General features: G+C 44.3%; 1 protein-coding gene and 1 long non-coding RNA gene across 2 annotated transcripts in view; one reads left to right on the top strand and one right to left on the bottom strand.

Moving 5' to 3' along the window:
* The window catches only part of LOC114877391 (nephrin-like), a 244,880-nt gene that overhangs the window by 24,307 nt on the left and 196,141 nt on the right, over nt 1-24,432 (top strand). The window lies entirely within an intron of this gene.
* LOC114877395 overlaps nt 1-24,432 on the bottom strand; it is a 61,039-nt gene that overhangs the window by 34,725 nt on the left and 1,882 nt on the right. The window lies entirely within an intron of this gene.

Raw genomic sequence — 24,432 nt, 5'->3', positions numbered from 1 at the left:
GTTCAACAATTATTCTTCTATCCAGAAATGACAGTGTGCAGATCAATTTTGACGCATGATTAACATTGTGTTGCAATGGGTAAACTGATAGAAGAAATATCGGACGCTGTTTTGCGACAGTTCAACTTTCTATGTTTCGAAATCGGCTATTCGGTTATACAACAGCCAAAGGAAAAAGTATCCGTGTGTCTTTTATTACAAACTTCCCATTCGCTGTTACTCTTTGGGTTCTTACGTATTCACAAAATTTATTTTATTATATCGTGTACCATAAAAGGGTTCGTCCCGTATGATTTAAATGAATAAATAAAGCAGTGGAATTAGCGATACGCGGTACGATAACGATCTAACGATCAATTCAAGAAATCATCTACCCCATGTATAGGTAACCCTTGAAAAACTGTTCTATCGAAGAATGATAAGGTGAAAATGAATTTTTTGAAGCATGATGCGAAATAGACTGAGAGGGAAAGAGTAATACGAATATGCAGGTCATCGACGATTAAGTGATCCGTCATGAATGACAGCGGTCATCAATTACAGTCGTAACGAGCAGTTATCGTGCACACGAACAAAACCTGGAACGGTCCAGTGGCGTTAAAGCTGTCCCTTTTTTCCCCAGCCTGGCTGACATAGAATCGTACATGTGTATGTGTGTGTGCGTGTATGTGCTTCGATCACGCGGCAGTGCGCTTTTTTATTGCCCGAACGAGCAACGTCCCCTGCGACACGCCCCCTAAGGTGGTAAAAGCACGTAGTCAGCTGCCTTTATGGACGCCAAGCGTAAAGCGGAAAGAGAAGGAAGGCAGCGTGGATAATTACCCCGGCCATAACGCCTCCTATGCAAACTCGCGTCGCTCTGAATCGCCTCGCCTCGCCTCGCCTCTCCACGCCGCATCGGGAAATCGCATTCAATTCAATCGACCACGATCGCCTATTTTTCACCTCTCTTCTCCCTCTATTTAGGTACGTAAGACGAAAACGTCCGACTAATCGAACGTTAGCTTTAACAATCGACCCAAATACTACATCGTAGCAGTGATCGATGTATTAATTCATCTTATTGCTTAAATGTGAGAATTTCCAAGTAGAATTATAAGAAAAAACAGGATTTATGCGTTCGCGTACATCGGATAGCTGTTGTTCGAACCTTTCGTTCCCAAATTCGTATACCATTGTGTATACACCTAATAGAAAGTTGGAGTGGTAGTAGTAGCAATCGAGTTGTTCGTGAGAGAAGTACTTTATTCCAACGAGTGCAGCAGAAGTGGGCGTGACCGTTGGACAAAATATATTTTCCGAGGACACGAGTCGAACTTGCTTTTTGCCGTGATGGCTGGCTAGGAAAGCTTCATCGAAAAAAAAAGAAAAAAGGAAAGAGAAAAAATTCTAAAACGCATCACTGACAATAAAATGACTACTTATCATTGCAAGATCTGCGCGACTGTCTTTGCCAGCGAATCGAACAACATTCGGTCTCGATATTCGACGCTCGACAATGTGCAACTGCAGAGCAGGTACGTATGTATTTTTCGTTCGAGTTGGCTCGAGGTTTATTGAAACTTCCTCGTTCTCGTTTGTTCGAAATTAACGCGCGGCGTGGTTAAACAGTAGGGCGCACGTGCGTTAAATATGCTCATTTGCGTAATTGCATCGGCCGGATATTCAAACGCCGGAAGGAAATAGGACTGAATTTCCTGGCGTGTCGCGTGTTTCCTATCGTTCTGTTACGATTTCAGGATACTCGCTTTACGAACGTTCGATCATTTCCATTTTAAACGGGTTTTCACACCGGTTGAAAAAGCGTCGCGTTGTCAATTAGCTACGTTACACGTGATGGGTGGACGTGTAACTTTGAAAAGTTTGCGCACAGGTAATCGTGGACGGACCCAGGAGTCGCGAGGCGCAGATGTTTATTGGCTGTTCGGGCCTGAGATTTTCGATAGAGAAAAGTTTTCCTATTAGAAGCCGAAACTTTCTACTCGTGGCTGTGCCTGTAACAGCGTCGCAAGCTTTGTTCGATGTCCTAACCTAGTGATAACGTTAATAATATCAACGATCACCGTGGCTCCGATCGCAACGAGAAATTTTCATTATCGAAGAAGAAATTTTCTGTCGAAGGTAATCGAGAAGAGAGATAGAAGGTGGAGGCAAAGCGAAATAGAGGCGAAGCATGGGAGGAAGAAGAAGGAAGATCTTGTCTCCCGACTCGTCGGTAAATTAGTTCAGAAAGTAGTCAAGGCACGACCGCGAAACATAACTACATACACTGGGCGTACAGAAGAGTTATTGGCAATTTAGTGGAGAGTGATCGATGAAGCAATCGAACGGGCGCAGATTCACTGATAAAATTCCATCCGACGTCGGAGAGGCACGCCTAGAGATATTAAGTTCTCGACGAGACCGACTTTATAGGCAAAAGCATACCGGCCGGAAGAAACGATGGAACAGACAGAGAGAGGAGAAAGTAAGAGAGGAAGGAAGGGAGGAAGGAAGGAAGGAAGGAAGGAAGGAAGGAAGGAAGGAAGGAAGGAAGGAAGGAAGGAAGGAAAGACGGAAGGAAGGAAGGAAGGAAGGAAGGAAGTAGGGAAAAGTTAAGAAACTCGAGAACTCAGCATCTTCTCGGGACGAGCATGTTGGAAGGTAGTCGAATGGAAGGTAGAAGGGATAAGGCGACACCGCATAACTTCTGCCGCATATTGGTTGACTCGGGGTTAGGAAAGAGCCGGTGGTTAGGTGGCCGACCAAGTACGGGGATGCCATATCCGATATTATCGAACTAGTTCGAGGGACCGAAGATGTGCATAGGACTTTCGATGAGACAGTTTGACTCGAGATACTCGCGTCGCTTTTAACCCTTCCGACCCTGCTCATCCCTGGCTACATAATTCCATCAATTTATCAGTAAGATTTCAGAATTAATATTCTGTCGATAAAGATTACCTACTTGCCAAGATCCGAGCGTTTCACTTTTATCGTATGAAATTGAATGAAACGGTATAATAAGCAATAATTTGAAGCACAATTGAAAGTTGTATTTTTAAAGTTACAGTAGTTTATAGGTGTACGGAGCAACTGATTCAAAATCTCATCGGGTCAGAGGGGTTAAACGGCAATTTTGCCCGTCCCCGTCCTTCTCCATTCGATCCCTCCTTTCACCCAACCAGTACCACCCTTTTGGATCCTTATGCCCTCCGGGCTTTGCTTCGCCTGCCACTGACAGATAGGACCGAACTTGCTTATCCTCGAAACCAACGCATCCTTCTCCTACCACCAATATTATCAACAAGGTCCCACGAAATAACTACTTCTCCTGTCCTCCTTTTCTCTCTATAAACCAACAATCATCGTCATCCATATTTCGATACTTATTCGTTGGTTTTGCACAAGAAATTAACCGTTTCACGATCGTAAAAGACTCGGTACGTCCTATAGACTGGACACGGCGAACATGAATTGACTCGATCCTTGATCGTTGGTCAGAATGGTCGGATGTCGATCTGTCGGCAGCCAGAACGGGAATCGAAGAGAATCCGACTAATCGACTTATCGTCGGTCGAATTGTAGTTTATGCAGAGAGAAGGAGGATGACTATCGGCAGCAGGAAGTGGAACGGTATTAAGGGGGATGTGTTCGCGTAATAACGTGGTTGCGAATGTCTTCCCGATTAAAGCGATCCGTACAGCGAGCAAGGGGTTCCCTGTAATTGGATCATCGTAGATATATAATAAAGGATTAGCCCTAATGGCACGTTGCTTTATAATCGTCCATTTCGAACGACGAACCAAACACTTTCTGGCTAACGGTCATTATCCTAAACAATCCTTTCGTCGATTACCTCTCTTAAGCCGTTTAAAGCTCCTAGCCAACTGGAGCGCGAACGGATTAAAAGTCCGAGCGATAAAGGTTAATTTTCTTTAAGTACCCTGTTAACACCGCAATAACATCGAGTCTGGTCCGCGATAAAATAGTTGGAAGCTGCCGTGCCGGAGGAACCGGTAACTGCAGATGGAATCCAAGTGGATAGTTGTACCTACATGTGTTGTATCTGAACGATGCGTTTTTAATTGATCAGATTACTATTACTATGATCGTGGCAGAAAATCATACGGCAATCCCTTAATCGTCGAAGAAATAATATCTCTTCTTCGGGTTCGGTCCAACAGCGTCGCTCACGTCGCGGAAATTGATTCGAAGCTAGAAAAAGTGTGCGAATGTGAAAAAAAGAAGTAGGTTCTTTGCACGAACTGGCGAAGCTTCGTCAAAGTCAGCAGCAGACGCGTCGTTTCCCCGGACGAATCCCTTATTCCCCAGGATCCCGAAAGATTCTCGAAATTCGTCGATCCGCCACGGAATATTCACAATCGTACATCACCTAGACACTTTCGGATAACGTATCGGTCAACGACGATTTTTTTGCTCCGAAAAAGATTCTTTGCCAGACAGGGAAAATGGAATTTTTCACGACCAACGATTCGGCTAATAACGATTTCCCCTCGTCGACGTTGCGCTAGCTGAAGAATCCGTCGAGGTGACTTCGTTAGCATCGTCAAAGACAGTCGAGCCAACAGGTTATCCCTAGAATCTTCCTCAGTTATGCATCGGCTTGTTTGGACTTGGAATGTACGCGTTTTACTATGAAACATTCCCGACGCCTCTTCATCTTCTCTCCTCGAGATTTCACTTGCTAATGTCGCGTTCGTTGTATATTCATCGTCGCTATAAAGCAGGATGTATCGCCATCGTCAGATAGATAGAACCCGGTGGCGATGGCGGTGGATAGTATCTACTGTCGCTTGGTTTTCCTTCGATAACGAAAGATCCGAAAAATAGCTCGGAATCGATGATATTCATCGATTACAGCTAACGAATAGATAAAAATAAAGAGAATGATTAAAAAGAAAGGGGTATTTAATATTCAAAATGCCATTCTAAGATTGAGGTAATCTAAACTTCGAACTGTCGTGTAATCGATAGGTCGAGAATATTCTTAGGAAAGGAAGGTTACCAGGGGGTAAAGAGAAATTTTCTCCAAGAATATAAAAGGGTTAGCTTTCTCTTTTTTTAGAAAAGCAACCACCGTCGTCGTGGGTTCATAAACTTCTCGGCGATCAGTTTAAAAGGTCAAATAGGCTCTGCACGATAAAACCGAACTTTGCTTTCTATTTTCGTACCCTTCACCGATTGCTTTTCGTTTCTTAGTTTTGTGGAAAGTGCCAAGTCGAGTCGAATTAAAGCCTTTTCGTGTCGAAAGAATCAATCTTTCGATTTTGCTGACTCTTTCACCCATCATTAATTACGATTATTTTAACCAACGATGTTTGGTATAAAATTTGATCTATTGATTCAGATTCGTTTGCAGTGGAAACGTCGTGAATAGAGATCGTTGATCGCAGTTGCCATTTACCAGGAACAGAGTGCACCGTCGTGTTTAGTTTAGCTTCGTTTCGTTTCGTTTCATTTCAATCTTCCTTCTTTTTCCCGTGCTTCAAGCTCCCAATAGACTCGCAGATTCTTCCCCTGCCCGCTTCCCCGTTTCACACGGAAGTTGAACAAACTCGAGTCGAGACAGGCTGGCGAATGAAGGGGCAGAAAATTAGATAGGGGCAACTGCTCGAAATAGGGGTGATAAAGCTCAATTATGGGATGATGGGGTGGTTGGAGCTAGTACGCGAGAGAGTGCTCGCTAGAATTCTGTTTAACCTCTCTTTACTTCTGACTCCGTCCACGGTGTATATACGTGCACCAGCGACCAGTACCGCGTGTTTCGCTTATTTCCACCGGCTATGGAGCCCGGTCTCCACTTTCGTCCGTGGCTTCTCCGTGTCCAAAGCGTACTCTCTCGGGCGGCACGCTAATTAGAGGAATATCAAATTTTGAAAATTTGCCCAACGTCCCTTCTACCGTTTCGAACTTTCCTGTTAAACGACGCGTCTACTGTTATCCGCGTTAATATTCCGTTAATGAAAGATACCTGTGAGACTGGTATCCTCAAGTTTTTCCCAAAAAACTCGTTGATACTTAACGATTCATTTTAATCAGTGCTCGACGCGTAGAACTTCGTAGCAAGACACCCTCGCGACATACGACGACACGCGACAAATTCACTCTACCTCTCGATAATTTCATCGGCGGAACATTTTTCTTCTCGGAGTTAGGATATTTCGAGTTCCGTCTTTCGTGTTTGGAGAAACAGCTGTGCTGACGGGAAATATTTCATCGGAAGTGTATATAGATATAAAGGTATCGACTGGATAAACCAGTGCGCAACGACCGCTATGAAACGAGAGGATTCGAGCGAATGAAATTCGCTTCGGCTGAAAGCTGAGCCATCATACGGCTTTGTCTACGAGTTGATAATGTTTCGAAACCGACGCGATTCCATGGACAGCGAGGAACGAACGTTGTCACACGGGGGGAAGGAGAGATCGGCCGTGGAACAAGGGAACGAGATAAAGAGAACGAGAGAATTATCGTGAAAATGGTTCAGAGCGAGAGAGAGAGAAAGAGAAATTACCAACGGTCAATGACAGAGTTTCCTGCGGTTTTCTCCGTTCGTCCGGCTGCATTCACGGCTCGGTAACCTGGCAATAAATCCACCCACTCCCTGGACCCTATCCCCTACCCAGCTTACTGCTACTGCTGCTCCACTCATCTGTTCGTTCACTTACCCTCGTTGTACGCGTGTCGTATATGAATCCATGAAACTGCCCGTTACTGACACACCCTCGTAAATCAATGAAAATCAAACGCTTGATTAGTCGCGTCGAACGCAACTGTCATGCTACCCATCGCCGATTTTGTAAGGTAGCGAAGTTACGGGAATATCGTCGATGGTCTGAATACCCACGACGTTTGTCAAGTACTGTATTACGAGAAGATCCGCGAAATTCGCAGTCATATTGCATGAACTAGCAGTTCAATTCTGTGCTACATACAATAGTACATATTTCGAGCAATGTCCACTAGGGGATATGTTGCAAGTAGAAGAAACCAACAATAAGGAAACCTTCAAGTTCCGTCGCGACAGTTTCAGCAATGATTTTTTATTTGTTGAGGGATCTATTGTGGGACAATGTTACAGTACTATTCGAGACAACGCCCATTGGGGTGTGGTGTATTATTGGAAAGCTGGATAAAGAAAAGCAACTAACTAGGTGAGTGGCTTGGCTACCGCAAATCCTCCCATTCAGAAAAAAATATAGATTAAGCTTTTCAATGATGTATTACACCCCTCGATAGGCGTTGAATACTATAGTATAGCTCTATCCGTTCTCGTTCAAAAAGAATCAAAGGGTGTTTCAATACTGGCCGATTGTGAGATTTAATTCGATGGAATGGTATCGAATCAACATTGCACGGTAGTCTCGTGATATCGAAGTCTAATATATGTTCCACGATGGATATTATCGATCATCACCTCGGGCTATGCGTATAAATGATATATTGATTGTTGACCTAAATGGAACTGATATACCGTTTATTTATCTTAATATTCTCGTGAAATGTCTGAATCTTATTGTGACTCGATGGTAAACCGTTAAAGCGTAAAGTTGGCGTGATTTGGACGAATGCGGTATGACTTTCGATGTTATAACTCAAGGGTGGAAGATTTACGAGGCGTCGAGATGTTGTTCTAACAGCCAATTTGTCGGTTTACAATTTGTATACAGCTTATTGACTATTCGTTAACGAAGCGACACGGTAAACTAATGACTCTGCGGTAAGATGGACTGGTACGGAACTATTCGATATTTAGTTCGGGTGAACGATCAAAGATGTTAGGTCGTGGTTAGGTCGACGTTTCCATCCGGTGCTCGCACCCGGTCCAATCGTCGTTGCGCAAATTACACTTCACCGTTGAATCGTAGTCGGGAAATCTCTGTTTGAGAACTGCGTCGCGTCACAGCAGTTAATCATAGTTACTTGCCAACAGTTTCGTCGGCAATACGTCGGCGTCCTTGTTTCGTCATGTCGATAACTAGGACACGCGTATTGTTTCGATTACATACCTACACCAACATTGAAATTGAAATTTCTCATCTTCTTTTTACACCATTCTATGACTACGGACCTACTACAGCTAATAGAGGAAGTACTATTCGGCCGCGACAAGATGGCATGGCTAAAACTCGTAGGGATCTATGCCCCACTACCCGATATCCCTACTTCGCGTCGCAAGTATTTTCGTAATTGGTCGAATCCCTTGCGATGCGGTGACGATGACTTCAAAGAAGTGGCATAGCCTCCAGAACCGATAGGTGGGAATTAAACTAGACATTAGAAGTGGGGTCAGGCGGAGCAAACGAATATCTCCCATTGCTTCTTTTCTGTATCGTTTTTCACTCTGTCAGGTAATTATCGGAAAGGAATGGATGAACAAGACGTAAATTAAATAAATTAGATAAATTAGGAAGAGCATCGGTGTATAAGTTGATTGAACACACAGACACAGGCGAATGTTGACAAATGCTGGTACGATTTACTCGTTGCCGAATCGAAAGCCGACAGATCGATGACAGAGTTATTTGAAATTTGAGCGTGGCTCGTTAGTTGCAATGGGTTTTTCGGCCGATGACGGTGTACGCGTGTTCGCGAGCTCGTAAATATTTCGTGTAAACTGCCGCTCGACAGGTTATCCGATTATACGTGGCCAGTCCGTTCGGGAAAACGAGACTTTACATAAATATTCTGGTTCCGTCTGTGATGCTATCCTAGGGAACACAAGTGTCCACGTTAGCCGTCGCGACGGTGTTGCTTATCCGCGGAATAAAATCGCCATACTTTACGCTTTGCGGTGGCTGAAAGGATTCTTGCTATCCGCGTTTCTTCCCTTTTCTTTCCACGAGTTTTTATTACGTTTCATGGCGCGTTAAGTTTGTCGCGTCGCCGATTGTCGACGCTTAACAAGGAAACGAATCGAACTGAAGGAACAGGCAAAGGAGAGAAAGCAACGACTGGAAATCACGGGGTATGTATCGCTCGAGTATCGCTCGTATTTTCTCCAGTCCACTGACCGAGAACCGGAAGGGAGAGAACACGAGGCTCTTTTACCAAGCCTCGGTCAGAGCGTTCGCGCTCTGTTGGAGAATTAATCGCAAAACACCCTTGGCGAGAGAGAAAACGGGACTTGTAGTCGGAAAAAGATCATTCCGGAGATATGTACAGGGAGAAAGTATCTACACGTAGCCTTTCCTCTCTTTCTCTTTCACTCGGTTTCCAACCCTCTTGCCTGATTGCCTGCAGGTCTCTGCTTCGCGTATCGAGTATGTTCCACAGGGGATGAATCGTAGCTTCTATGAAATTCGACATGGTTCTGCTCTTATTCGGAACGTGCTGTAGCACCAACAACGATACGACTGTGACTTGTTTTCATACTATTGTGCTGATAATTTTACCTTCAACATTCGACATACTACGTACCGTTTTTTCTCGGGGTCATCAATGAGTAGTTTTATCGTGTTAACAGAGAAACGGAAAAGGAATAGGAGATGAAACGGAGAACGTTTTGCTGGATTTCTGCTAGTTACTTTACCACAGTGCTATCCTATTTCATTAATAACTACAACTAGCTTCAGTACACTGTACTAAACATGGAACGAACAAAGAAGGAAAAATATTGAGCTAAAAACTGAAAATGGCACCTAAAAGCTTTAAGATTATTATTGAAAAAAAAGTACATCGAAGTACTGAAGGCGGTCGAATGGAATACCTTGTCGAGGGAAAAACTAACGGCTCTGCGATGGCTAACGAAAAAATGGTTAAAAGGTCGTTACAAATACATCAGATGGAAAGGGGTAGCTATGGAAGCAACGAAACTGCATCAACCCTATTGTTTGGTTAATAAGTGATAGGAAAATTGTGGTTTGTTCGTATAACGCTCTCCAGTTTTCCGATATTTTCTCGATGAACGGGAAAAGGTAACGCTCTTCGACAGAGAAATATTTAATGGTTCCCAGCCGATGGTTTCGCCGATGAGTTTTCCGCGTTAGTCGTTAATTAACATGGCGGACAGAGAGAAGATAACGTTAACCGGCAATTTGTCAGCCTCGATACTCATCCAACGGGAGCGGAGTTAAGCAGACGGGGATCGTTGTTGCTCGTTACGTTGCAGTAGAAACATGCCGTAATGGCGAGTAGGCGACGATGAATACGTTAGTCGATTGTTCGCGCTTGGTCGCTGGAATAATCGCGGTGTAGGTCGGATGAATGAAGCGATAAAAGGGGCCGAAGCAGGGGGAGGTAGAAAGGATGAAACGCAATTAGAGAGAGGTAAAACGGGTAAAGATGGAAAGAGCAAGAAAACGGGAATGCTTAGAATTGCCATGCCTGAACAGCTAGTAGTTTACCTCAACTCGGCTTTGCCTGCGGGCAAACTATCGGGCAACAGCATACAGTAGGGGGTCACTTCTGCCTTTCTATTCAACTTGTCAGCATAAAAACGAACAGCAGGGCAATCGTTACAACGTAACGCTTTGCCCCGAGCTATTACTCTACCGCTTATCCTTGCTGCGCTTATCAATGTTCAATCGATAATTAAAAAATCGAATATTTAAAAATCTAAAAATGAAAGGAGCAGAAACAGCATACAGAGCATGAATTCGTTGGAACGAATTGGTTGTACAAACGATATCATAAATTCGGAATAACGAAGGGACAGATAGGGCGAATATAGGGCGAATCCGTCAGATTAATCGCGAGGAGAAAACGGACGAGGAGAGCTGCCGCGTGAAGCTAAAACGGAGGGAAAGCGAGGAAGATAACGCGTGTCAGGCATCCGGAGGTAAATCGTGACTTCCGTGAAATTCGACGCGAGCTTATTCTGCCTGTGAAACGTGAAAGCGAGAACACGAAGCTCGGTCTGAACATTCGCGAAGAAACCAAGTCATACACGACGAGATAGTAGAGACAACTGGAGATATTAAATAGGTGTAAAAGAGATTATAACGTTGCCTCTTTCGTTGCTCTATCGTTCTGTCCATCGATTCGATTCGATTGAAAGTGCAGTAGCGGTATTCTTGAAAATGCAAGAAATCTGAAGAACGAGAACAGAGAGAGGCAAACAGAAAGGCAAGTTTCGCGGGTGTCTACAATGAATCTAATCGAAATAGTTTCTCTCGAGTCAGGTGAATAGAGCTCGGTTAACTTTCGTGCGGTGGAAAACACGCGTAGTTGGAAAGCAGGGGTTGGGTGTAGAGCGACAGTGGTTAGAGCTAGGGGAAGAATGGTGGTTGATAGAGGCGAGAGTGATGAAGAGGTAGCAAGATGAAAAGAGAGGAAAAGAGCGTCGAGAGAAGGGAATCGAGCGGATTCGGTGAGCTGGGCGGGAATAAGAGATGGGAGTAGTAGTGATATACTTTGGTCGGACATGCAATTAGTAGGGTTAGCGTGACTACGGATCGCTAGCCGTCCGCGTATTCCGTAAGGCCGCAGGGGAATGGCAAAAGGGAGGAATCGCGTACACCTCGACCACGATACAGTCTCGACCTCCTTTCGCGGACCAACCTGGCCCTCGTGATTTCTTCGAATCGCACCGCGATGCCCGGTTTGCTTTAATACCTCGATATTAATTACTGGAAATGACGTTGCATAGAAAACAAAAACTTCATTGTGAACACTGAATGGTTACGAAACTAACAAGGGGAACTACCCAAATGTTACACTCACTTATTAATGAAACACGCCTATACCCCCTTCTGGGGGCAGACGGCTAATTGTTTAAAAGATATTAACAATTACAGTTAGTTACTCCTTACATTCTGAAGTATGACAAACTCACACATACAACTCGCAATCTAGAGATCAACGGTTCAAATCCTTGGTTCCCCAAAATTTTTTTTTTTTAATGATAATTTGTCTCTTTTTGAATAACTATTACATAAAAATGATCATAAAAAAAAAAATGTTGGGAACCAAGGATTTGTCTTCTTATCTCGTCAAATTATCACTGGGTACTGTTAACAGTTTTACAAGGCTCCGATGTTGTTTGTGACTAAACGAATTTGTTGAACAAGTTTGTACAATCATTCATTCGTATTATTATTAATCTTTTTGTATATTTTTGTATTTATAGGAAGAACGAGTGGCGGAGACGAGCAAGGTCAGCTTCAATAATTCACAGTATTCGCTGATAAAACGCGGGCAAACGCTCGGCTCCGCCTAACAGTATTCCACTATAATTTATAATAGAACAGCCACGGGCCGGTCGGGCCACGACCAGACGGCAGGCCAAACAAGCCAGGAAATATGGGCAGGGCCATTAAAAGCTAACGATTAATTAAACACGAAATAAATATTTGACCAACGAATTACGGCGATATTAATCTCCGTTTTGTGCGTGCAGCGCTGCCCTGCACTTCGCCGTCCTACACCGCGCATCCTGTACGCGCGTATTATGCGCGTCCGCTTTTCCATTTGCTTTACCGATTGTCTGCTCGCAAATTCCCGCTAACGGTGAGAGAGAAGAGAATCGTTTGACTAAACGCTGCGCGATCGATTTCTTCATCGAAACGCGAATCACCGTGGCTCCGCTATCTCTTGCTCGGCGTTGCATCAAAAATTTACGGAAACAGTTGCAGGAAGTTGTAAACAACAGACTAATTGATTCGTACGGGCGTTATATTTATCCACCCTCTTTTCCCCCACGATCGTTCGAAACAGGAGTATATTACACTCGACGTTGATGTACGATTTCAGTTCGTCTGCTTATCTTTCTCTTCCCTTCTTTCTCTGTCAGGCAAATAGAGAGAGTGCTCGTTATAAATTCTGCATCGATCGACGCGATTCTTTCCTGACAAAAGCTGACAAAAAGTTTGACGGAAACGGGCGTGAAAGTGTAGCTAATTTAGCCTTGTGGTAATAAAATTTAGTCCACGTTACACGCATATCATAGATATCAAATAGAACTATCTAAATGGAGGGAACTGTAGAGAGTTGCTTTCAAATGAAAGTTTTATTTCGAACAGAGGATGGAGAGGATAGAGGGGCAGGGAAAATTTTCTGGCAATTTACAGAAAGACTAGTGGTCGGAGTCGGATAGGTTGTCGCGTAATTCCGCGCTTAAAATCAACCAGCAGAGCTACGTGAACGCTGTGCCGCGCCGCGCCGGCCTCTGGAAGATGCCAGACACAGACACGTCGCAGAGAGTTGCTAGTCACTCCATCATAATTAGTCTCCATCGTTCCCCCAAAGGGATGTTCCGCGTTAGCTTAAATTCAAAGTAATGCGATAGCTGATTAATACGCCGCGTATAATTACTTCTAGCCTCCATTAGCTAGGACTAGGATTTGCCTGGATCTCTCGGATCCCAGTTTTCGTTTCGCCAGTCTTTGCCTTCGGGAACGTATCGTTATCGTGTTACGATTCTTACTAAACTTCAAAGCGATTTGCATCGTAACATTCGTATGAACGTTCTAAGAAAAATTTCTCGTTAAAAGAAAAAAAGAAATAAAATCCTGAGAGATTAATTTTTCGCTGTTATTTTATTTTCAAATGGAACGAAGGGAAATCGTACGAAGAATGGAAGCGATCGTTTCAAGTTAATTAACGATGTAGGATCTTTCAGCTTCAATCAGGCAATCACGCGTGTCTCGTTTGAAGAAGGTGCGCACAATGGAAGCACAATGGAAGCACAATGATAGACCATCGACAAAAGAAGAGCTGGAGCTTATGATCGATTCATAAAGCTCCTTTCCGCGCGTCCCTTTTCGTGCAAGTCCATTTACATTAAAGCTTCTTACAAAGTACTTACACGAATCCTTTGTCTACCCGGCATTTACATCGTGGCGATCTTTATCATCTGCTCGCTTCGACCACGAATACATAACTCGATGGTAGTTCGGTCGATTTTACGAGAACATCGCCAGGGTAGTACATCCGTTTAATGAACTTATCGTGAGAGCGAAAATGAAATTTTCTTAAGATGGTGAAGCAACCCACATAAGTAAGCCGCGAGAAGCGCGAAAAGTAGCTTTGAAAAGTACTTGTACAAAGCTTCCTTGAACGGAGGATTTAGCCTCGAGTAGAAGTACTCTTGTTACTTTGGCCGATTCGTTGTTTCCACAACGGTTAAGAGCAATTAGCCGAACAATACAACGTGTTCGATGATCCTCCGACAGCTTTAAGAACGAAAAGCAACGGTGTTCCGGCGTTGGAAAAAGCTTGGTCTAGCGTCACAAGACGAACGTTTTTCCCCTTTTTTCCTCTTTCCCGCCCCCTTTTTTTTTGAAGATGGATTCTCGGACAAAGACCTTTGAAAGCGACGACCAAGCCCTGGTTTCTTTCAACGAACGGACAGAAGCGCGACGTTTTTCAGGAAAATTACTCGCTGTGGAACGGAGCGGCAATGGTACGCTAGGATGAAACGGAACGGAACGAAACGAAACGAAACGAAAGAAACGGGGAAACGCAATCACGCGAATGCGTGTCTCGACCAGATCGAAGCGTTCACCACACGATTCCGATGATCGCCGCAATCCACTGATAGAACTGCTTCTGTTCTACACTCTGCTTAGGCTTCAGATTTTCAAAGGACAATATTTTTTTAAAAATCATATCATAAAATTAGGCCAAACAATTATTCACTAAATCCATGAAAAAAAAATTCGAGAAACTTTGCCGGATCTTTGCAAAATAATTCGGTCTTTAAGTGGTTCATAAAGTAGTGAATTTTGGTGTAAAATTTATGTATGAAGATCAAGAATTCAACATTCAAAGTGCTACCCCTCTGATCCATGACCTTAAAAGAACAATCACGTTTTCTACGGTGGTTCGAAGCGAAAAATCGAAAGAAGGAACGAGAATGACGAGACGTGCGAACGCAAAAATAAAGCGAACAGATAGGTTGCCCTAATTGTACAGTCTCGACTAGTTCATAGCTACGCCGGCGATGATAAAGCCCGAGATGGAGCCCGAGCGCGAGCGGTGGTCCCTCTTTGACGGATTATCGAAAATCGATTTGCACGGTAGCCAATTAACCTACAAGTCATTACCGGCCGTAATTATGCCGATACCGATCTCGGGACGCGTTTCAATTGATAATAATAACGATAATGGCCGTTGCGTAGACCACGCGTACGCTTGAGAACGGATCATCTGGTTGTCGTACGTATTTTCTATTACCTGTTTGATCTCTGATTCATGTTGATTTGTTGGATCACAGAAGACAATCGGAAATTGTTTAATATCTTTAACACTAAACACTACCGATACACTACCGATACACTACCGATGTGTTTATTTTATTCTTCTTCACCGCATTTTTGACAAATTATAGGATTCTTAATTGCACATTTCGGTCGTCTTAGGTAGGTTTAGTGCTAATATTAAGTGTTCCTAATTATAAGTAACCGAAAAATTGTTCAAATATTTCTGAGGTAATTACAAGGTACAAATTATTACCTTATCGACGTGCAGCTGTAAAAACTTTGAATATTCTTTGAAAAGGCCTACTTAATTGCTACGAAACGCTATTAATACACTCAAGCACCACTCCGAAAATACAGTTTCCCGTTGATAAATGAGAAAAAAAAAGGAGAAAAAACGCGTATGCAACGAACTCGACTAATTTTCTCTTCGCGTTGATTACACCGTTTCAAAAATACACGGGTTGAAACTCAACGTTACCCCCGATGGTCGCACGTCCATAGGGGAAAGAATCGGAGTATCGTGTCATCGTAAATCAAAAATCGAGCTTGTAACTCGTGATTGGCCGTCAGAGAAGCTTAACGCCGCGAATTCGTCGAACAAGCCCGTTATCTCGCGTTTGGTTGCACCCTGTCAAAATGTATCCCGATCGTTAATAGACGTTTTTTCTGCAGGAAGCTTGAAACGCGACGTATCGAGAATCGTTTCCATTCTTACCCTGACGTGTGTATTCTCTACTTACAATTCGATTGTCGATAAAAAAGGACAAATAAATAAATAGAGAAAAGGGAGGAAAAAGAGGTTGTTGGCTGTGTGCATAATTCGTTTCGATCGGCGCATAACGGAAGCATAGGCATCGAGGGCGCGAATGAAACGGGAGAAGGGAGAAACAAGTGAAAAGAGAGAAATTGGCACGTTAATGACGAAGAGAATAGCTCGTTTGAGGGCGAGAAAAAGAAGAGGGTCGGTGGGTGGAGGTTACGGGGAACGGAAAGAAAGTAAAATTACCGTCGGTTGTACGGCTTTCGTAATATACAGGGTGTCCCAGAAAGTGGATAAATTTCTTTCTTCCAAGGTTTTTGTCGAGGAATTCGAAGGAATAGAAAATTGATTTTTTAAATCAACACCTACTGTCGAATGCGAGGAAAATATATATTGAATTGTTAAATAAATCAATAGCTAAGGTTTTTGAAACGGCACCTGCACCCTGTGCGAATACATGGCCATACATGGAATGCTGAGAAAAGTGGATCGCTTATCGTTAATAATTAATGACTTTAAAGTGGTGTCGTTTTTTCCACCTATCCCTCTCATCGCCGTTGTTACGTTGGTCCAATTATGTTGAACAACGGTTTTGTCGAGGCGATCGCATTATATATTTATTCACGGAAATATCGACGGCCTGATTGTTGTTGTTGCTGTTAAAAATTGATTAACGCCAACCGATCTGGTGACTCGTTTGTTCACCGGGTGGTGGCGGTCGTTATTGCAAAAGTTTGCCAGGAAAAATAGGAAAAGCGCGGACCGATGGGCTGCAGATATACGCGCTCGTTACGCAAACTTGCGGCGCGAGTTTACGATTGGCAATTAGTGGCTGGTATCCGAGATCGGGTATCGAACATTCTTCGCAGTTACCGGCATTTTACGATGCAACATTGTTATCCTCGCGCTATTGGATCCGAAATTATTAAGCTGCCTGTTATTAACGTGGAAAATTAGCATTGAAAGTTGTTTTTAAGTGGAACGCGATGCGCCGCCGTTTTCCGTACCGGCTATCAGATGAATATCCGTAACAATTTTCTCGCAAGCTCGCGCTCGCGTAAAAGCATGCGGTTCTTGAGTAATTATCGTGAAATTCGTTGTATTTACGTCGGGTGGTTGCGTCGAAACGGTGGGTGCCCGTCGCGTCGGGACGCTGACACCGATCGCGCACGACAAATTCGCAAATATTGTCGCGCTTCGTAAATCGCAAAAACAACGGCGCTCGTCAAGCGACGGATTTATGCACCGTGGTTCCGTCGCAGTGACCAACCGTGCGTCCGTCACCCCTCTGCCATTCCCTGCCGACCATCGTTAGCCAGCCCTTTCCACCCTGTTTCCACCGTATCCGTTTCCGGTTTCGCGTAGATGCACATGTGCGTGATCTTCCTATTCTCTCTTTCCCATCCTCTCCTACTCACCGATTTATCTCTGTTTATTTTACGCGCTCCTCATCATAGACACGCCCCGAAGGGAGAGGATGCTGGCGGTTCGTGCGTTCGCGCCTTCGAGCTTGCATTATGCTGCAGTTTCGTTGCGGCCAACAAAAAATGCGCGATTCTGCTCGAGTAACTACGGGAGGTGCGCGCCAGACAGCCGGTGTCTATTAATTCCGCGTTAAAACTGTCGCGGTAAGCTCTCGAAATCATTTCCCTCGATGTATCGTTTATTTCCACCCTACCACGGTGCTCTTTCGTTTTTTATCTTCTTGCTTTTTCCATCGTTTTGTCTGCATCAAGAGAGGGAAGAGACGTATCCGGTTAACGAACTGAAACGAGATACACACTTGCGTAATCCTGTCATTGATCGTTGGAAAATATGAAATTCAATCGGCTCTTGTAGTTCGATTTTTTTTTCCCCTCACGATGAATACGATTCATTTTGCAAGGTATACGATCGGAATACGAAAGTTTGTAGTCGAATTTCAGAACGTTTCAATCCTCTATTCATGCAACGATATATTACGTAACATTCGCTGCGGGACTGGGACAAAGCGACAAGATGGCTGGCATTGTGAAATTATTACAAGAAGGATTTTCGAGGATCTGGAAACAGTGGGGTACGGGTCCCTTGAAAAGGGGCTTTTCACAAATTTTGCCGGTCGCTTAATTTCGGCCGGGTTTCAAGCACCGGACCCTTTGCTCGTTGTCGACTGGGATCGAGGGAGCACTTTTCACGAGAAACTCTCAAAGCTTGGCCGGATAGAGTAGCGACACGCTTTATTTATTTTGCCAACATTTTATCCCTTCGTGACCCGACGGCCATCCGCTGGTAGCTATGTACCTTGACTCGATCACAAATTGTTCGAACCGTCTTTGCCGTTCGACAAATCGTCACCGTTAACGCGAGGTACAATTGTTTTTCAAGCTGTGACACTCTTTTTACCTCGATCGAACATTATCCTTCTTTACGATTCCTATTTTTCTCACGTTTCGTTGGGTCGAAAAGTAAAGCGATGGGTCAGTTCGAGAGCAGTAGAGTCAATTCAAGAGAATGTTCAAATATCCAGGAGAATTTATTTGTTATATTAATTTTTTTCTTAACTCATTATTAGTCGACTTTGCGATCTATCCTTTCCGTACACAAATCGAATTGTAATGTTTCTGTCATTCGGTATTCATAATATCTTACGATAAAGATGATGTATTGTTATTGCCCGATTTGTTTTTGTCTTGCCCACTTTGCGCTCCGTGTAACGCGATTGAATTTGCGGGGGAAAGAAAATTACGATCCTTCTTCGTTGTGGAACTGCGAACAATGCGCGGTACGCGATTAATCATCGCGGAACGTTTGTGCCATCCGACGAGAAGAGCGTCGCGTCGAGAACGTCAGCGTCCGCCACTCGCCGCCCACTCGAACACCGTCGAGTACCCCGTTATCGATAGCTTTCAACCTAACGAAAAAAAGGGCGCGGAGCGGGAGGGAAGGGGTTGGTTAAATCAATATTGACGTCGAGACGCGACAGTTAATCGCGTTACGCGTAACAGCTGACTCGATCGGTGAACTTTCATGCTCGAAGCTGAAACTGACAACGATCGATATCGTCGTCACTGTCGGCCACTTCGTCGCTAACGAAAAGAACGGAATTACTGTCCGGATTAATGTGCACGAAATGATCCGTTTCTCGCGTGAAAGCCTACTGGACAGTCGAGGATTTGCTCGATACTCCGTACTTGTAACCGTTGACGTGGAACACGCGTTCGTGTATCGACAGTTGGCTTGCTATCGGATATTCATCAGTAAAAAAGAAAAAAGGGAAATCGATGATAACCAGAGATATCGAAATTATTTCGTGATTCCATTCCCTACAGTTTTGAGAATGAAAGATACCGACTTCCGTATCAAGCTTCAAAAATTCAAAAATTTTAAACTCTAAACTATGAAAATGGAACTTTAAGCATTCCAAAGCGACACAAAAGTGATAGGTGAACTAGTGAACGTTCGGTCCGATAGCGTTTGATGTTCAAAGTAACACGAGGAAGTTACGCCGGAACATAATGCGGTGTTCAGCGGCAGATGGTTCGATCAGTGAAATCGGTAATAGCGGCCGGTTAGTGGCAATGCTCGCGTTGATGATGAAGCATTGTCGGAGAAGCAACTGTGGATAATCGAGGGTAGAAAGGGGAATGGATGGACCAGCGAGTGGACTTGCTATCTCGCGTCAGTAGGATGTTGGCAGCAACGTCGGCCTGCAGGTAAGCGTGCTTGCTACACCACCCTGGCAAGGGTGGATTTAACAAGCGATGTTATCTGCTCGGATGAATGCCGACCGTCCCTTGCCCTCTTCGACCAGCCCTCGACTCGACTCGATCGTATCTTCCGGGGCTACTTGCATCGCCAGGAACCTCGACAACCACCTCGAAGCGGCAACTCGCCTTTCTCCACCCTTTCTCTTTCCAAAGAGTTCTTTCACTCGCGACTCTGACACGCTTCAACATCTTTCACCTTTCGAGCTTAGCAAGCGTGTCGCTCTGGACAACAACTCTAACCACTTCGACTAGCATTTTGTTTTCTGTAAAAAGTGTAGCTGTAATTGTAGCCCATAACTTTGCCCTTTCGTCACTGGACGGATCATTTGCGGCCTCGATATTCTCGTATGTATTTTACTATCCTGTGATTTTATTCGAGAAATCGTAGAATAGAGGAGAAACGAGAAGCGCTGATAGTGCTTAAACTTTGATAAAGCTAGTTGAACGCTTATGAAACGTTAGACTAAAACTCCACATGAACACGGCTTACAGCCGGAAATCTTCAACAAATATCTTCGGAACAAAGGGGAACGCGATGGCGTTAAGGATCTCATTCAGCTTCTGACATCATTGTCGGGATAAGCTAGGGGATTCTGAGATAACGGGACAAGAGTTGCATATCCTTGATTTAAGATTAGAAATCAGCATACATCAGAAAGTCAGCGTTTAATTAGCGTTCTTGTCGATGAATCTATTAGGAAATTCTAGACGAAGCACAGGTTCTCTTCCAGTTCTATTTCTACCTGTACTTCTGTTTCGTACAGCTCAACCACCATAAGAAGTATCATGATCGCGTCTACATTGTTGGCAACGAAATATCAGCGGAAACCTTATCGAATTCGTCGCCGGGAGTAGCGGGTGGATGGGGGTAAGAGAAGGTTCGTGGAAGGCAATTTCGTTGAACAATAAAATTTTGGAGGGAATTTCTCGAAGCGACTTGTAGGAAGGCTGAAATCGGGGTCATAAAGAGGGATAAAATGGAGTCAAGTATTTCACGGGTCGACCGTTTGTTTCTGGAACAAAGAAGAGCCTGAAAAGCCCCGGCTAACGTCATTTCGAGACAACGTAGAAAACACCAAGCTCCCGATGAATAACGACGTTACACTCGTCCCTGTTACTTTTATCATATCCCTCGACTCTGTCCCGTCTATTCTTTTCTTTTTTTTTTCTTCTTCTTCTTCTTTTCGAATATGTGTATACCGGACGAATTTCTCACGCGAGAGGGTGAAGAACGCTAACCAAGCCCCATTAATCTAGCTGCCACCCTGAAGTTTCTCGTTTCGGAGTGCATCCACGTGCCCGGACGGCAAAGCTCCGCGACGGGGAGCCACGGGATGCCTCGGGACGGTAATTAAAGCGTGAATAAATAAAGCTGCACGCGTAAATCCCACGGCGTAAAAAAAGCACCAGACCACTGAACGAAGACAAAGGAAAAGAGAGGCAGCTTTTCATCTTCCCTCGTTCGGAGCGCGGTGGAGAGAAACGTAGACGAGTTGGGACGGAAAAACAATAAACCAAGCCAGTAGGATGGCTGCTCGAGATCTTAATCGTCGATCTGGTCGCGTTCGGGACGATTTCGATTCGATCCAAGCGAATCTTCCAACCTCTCTGAATCTCGTAAGGATAATTGATTCTACCCGGCTTCCTGCTAGATCCAATCACGATCATCGCTCGGCTTAATCGAGCGGAAGGGATCGATGCGCGCGCGATTCCCGACTAGGTTACTACTCCTCTACTACCTCTGCTCGCTCGTCTTTCCAACGAGCCCTGACCTCCCCCGCAAGCCCTCCATTTCGCGTCCGCACCGATTTATTTTGACCTCTTCGAACCGATGCAGCCAATTATCCGAGTCTTATCCTTCCATTCACCCTACCCTCCTACTTTCGCTACCGCGATAATTCTCTCCGATTCCCAGAGCTATTCTGCTTAGAATAGAACTTCGAAGGATAGTTTGAGCGTTTCGTTTGTTTCGAGCGGCCAACCTTTCTGGTACATCTGCGTAATAGCTTCAAAGGATTCTTGGATTCAAAGAGAGGAGGAAAGTTACCGATCTACCGGATGAATTCGTAGGAATGTTCCGCGAGTACGATGGTTGTACTGTAGAACGGGAAGGACGAGGTTGAAATGAAAGGGGAGAAGGAAGGAGTATTTCGTCCAGAACTTACTGCTGGACTCGGAAGTAAGTCTACGTAGAAGACCGTTGGATATAGAATAGTGGATTGCAGTCTAAAGATGATGGGTAGATACACAGTTTTGAACAGCCTTGAACTTTCACCTACTGACATTTTCTTTCTATTTCCAGCAATTGCATAAAACATTCTTTATAGATAGCGAGTAGCGGATAGTCGAGTTAGAACTTGCGAGAAAGTTGTTGCGGATGTCCCTCTAGCGGCGAGCACAGGAAGTAGTCCACCACGCGAATACCTCGCGGCACGCGATTCGCTCGTTTGAACTGTTAAACGAGGAACTGAGATCGCGGTCGATTATTCCATTATCTGGACTGCTAATTTCTCGTACGTACAACGGCTGTATACCATTGTTACAATTTTTTTCCATTCACGTGGCCGCGGATGCGTCCTCTTTCAAAATTCACCCGTTCCGAAACAGCCTCGAGTCTAAAAGAAATTTTCCTATGTCGAAGAGATTTAATCGTAGCGCGTTGGTTGAATATCGGAATCGATGGAAACGCATCGGATAATCTGGTAATCGAATAGATCGAAATTTTTCCAAAGACTGAGCAACGTCTATGATTTCAACGTGGACGCAGCCGCGAAAGATCGCGGGATCTTGTAAAGTGTATGGAAGTCCAGATAGGAGGGAAAACAGAAGAAATTCTGGTTTTATAGGACGCAACGACGTCAAAGCGAGATCGAACGACGACGGGAAAAGTTTCGTTTGCGAGCGATGAGAAGCGGGTCGCGATTTGTTTCGCTTTTATCGTTGGAAAGTTAAAAGGATCCGGCGTGGTCTATAAACGACGGCGACGACGACGACGACGACGTACGCTTATGAAATGGCCGGCTGTGTATACGTTTTCAAGGGATGAGGAAGGGCGAGAGAGAGTGAGAGAGAAATGGAGGGAGAGAGATGGTGAATATGGTAAGATATTGGTCGATTCACTTATTCTCATGAATATGTATTCACGCGCCAGTCTGTTGCTTTCCGCTCGGCAATCATTATTCTTAATAACCGCCATTACGAACGGTGTGCTGGGAGAATTTTTCAACGGTCGGATGTGCGGAGCGACGGCACAAAACGACGATGATAAAATTATGCGACGAATAGGATCACGTCGGAACCACTGAAACCACAATGTACGGGGGAAAATATCAGAGGGACGATCCCTTCGTATTATTTTCTGTCATGGAGGTTCAGGTGGATGTTTCACGTTCCAGTTTATTTTGCTTCGTTGTAATCAATTGTAACTACGAATTTAATTTAACCAGATGAACGTTGACAACGAATAACTGAAAATAGTAAATAAACAGAAGCATTGGTAGTCATCGTCAGTAGGAGGAGATATAGGAGAGAGGCAATGGAGGATCTTCGTTTGCTCCAGCTGACCCTATTCAATATCTAGCTTAATTCCCACCCATAGATTCTGGAGGCTATGCCACTGCTTTGAAGTCATCGATTCGATAAGCGATTCGACCAATTAATGGGGCATAGATCTCTACAAGTTTTAGCTATGCCATTTTCTCGCGGACGAATGGTACTTAGAATCTTGCTGGCATCTGACAGATCACAAGGGTTTACAGTTTCGACGGGGTTGGAAATTAAGAAAGCCATCCCCTCGAAACTAATCGTTCTCTGTAACGTTTGTTGCGTGTAATTGCTCGGTTTGAACAATTTTGAGATAACAAGATCGTATTTGTATGCGTTTTACACACTCGCGAGTGTGTAAGAAAATAAAGAAGAAGCTTCGCACGTTCTGGCTGCCAGCAACGAGGTTAATTACCTATCGCGTTTCCACCGCTCCGCTCTGGGAATACTAAAACCGGCCAGCTGCATTCGACCTTATTTTCTTTTTCTTTCTTTTCTTCTTTTTTTTCCGCCCAAGGCTTTTGTGTGCTCTTCCTATCGCGGTTTTTAATAATCCGCCTGTATTACTTGGTGTCCTTAATTCCGCTAGCACGGTGCACTTTCAGCGCTTGATTTTTTACGTTCCTAGCCCGTGTTGCGCTTTTTTTCTCCCGGAAAAATGAAATTGAGCTTCGCCAAGTCAAAAATTATTAGCCCCGATCGTGCCGTGAATGGGAAACGACGTGTACGCTCAAAGCTGCGTGTGCTTCTCCCTCGGGGAGCGTTTAAACGCGACGAGAGAACTACAAGGGTTCGAATTAGTCATTGCAAACAATGATATCTTGGTTTCATTACATCACATAGAACGAGTGTTGATGTTGCGGTATGAAAATGAAAGAAAAGAATTTATTATTTCTTCTAGTTGAAACGTTAACTAGTGATAACGCATACTTGGCGTGGAAAATGTAGCGGCGAGTGTAAAAATAACATCACAGACAGAAACGCGAACGCTTCCTACAATCCAAGCGTGTCATTGTCGATTAATTCCAAGAGGTTCGTTAACCGAACGAATCTTTTGTCAGTCGAGCCAACTGTAGGAACATCTTCGAAGCTGTGGTCGTTGAAGAACGGATAAACGCCGTTTAAATCTCGCCAGTCGGGACTGTCGTTCGAATTGCAAAGCGCATTTGCGCGTTCCGTCGACGTTCTATGCAACCGCAATTACTCGAGATGACGTCGGTACGAAGACAAGCAACGT

Source organism: Osmia bicornis, chromosome 15, assembly GCF_907164935.1.
Source record: "Osmia bicornis bicornis chromosome 15, iOsmBic2.1, whole genome shotgun sequence".
Classification (NCBI taxonomy): Eukaryota; Metazoa; Arthropoda; class Insecta; order Hymenoptera; family Megachilidae; genus Osmia; species Osmia bicornis.
Note: the sequence above shows the minus strand (reverse complement) of the source record. Positions and strands in the feature narration are given on the sequence as shown.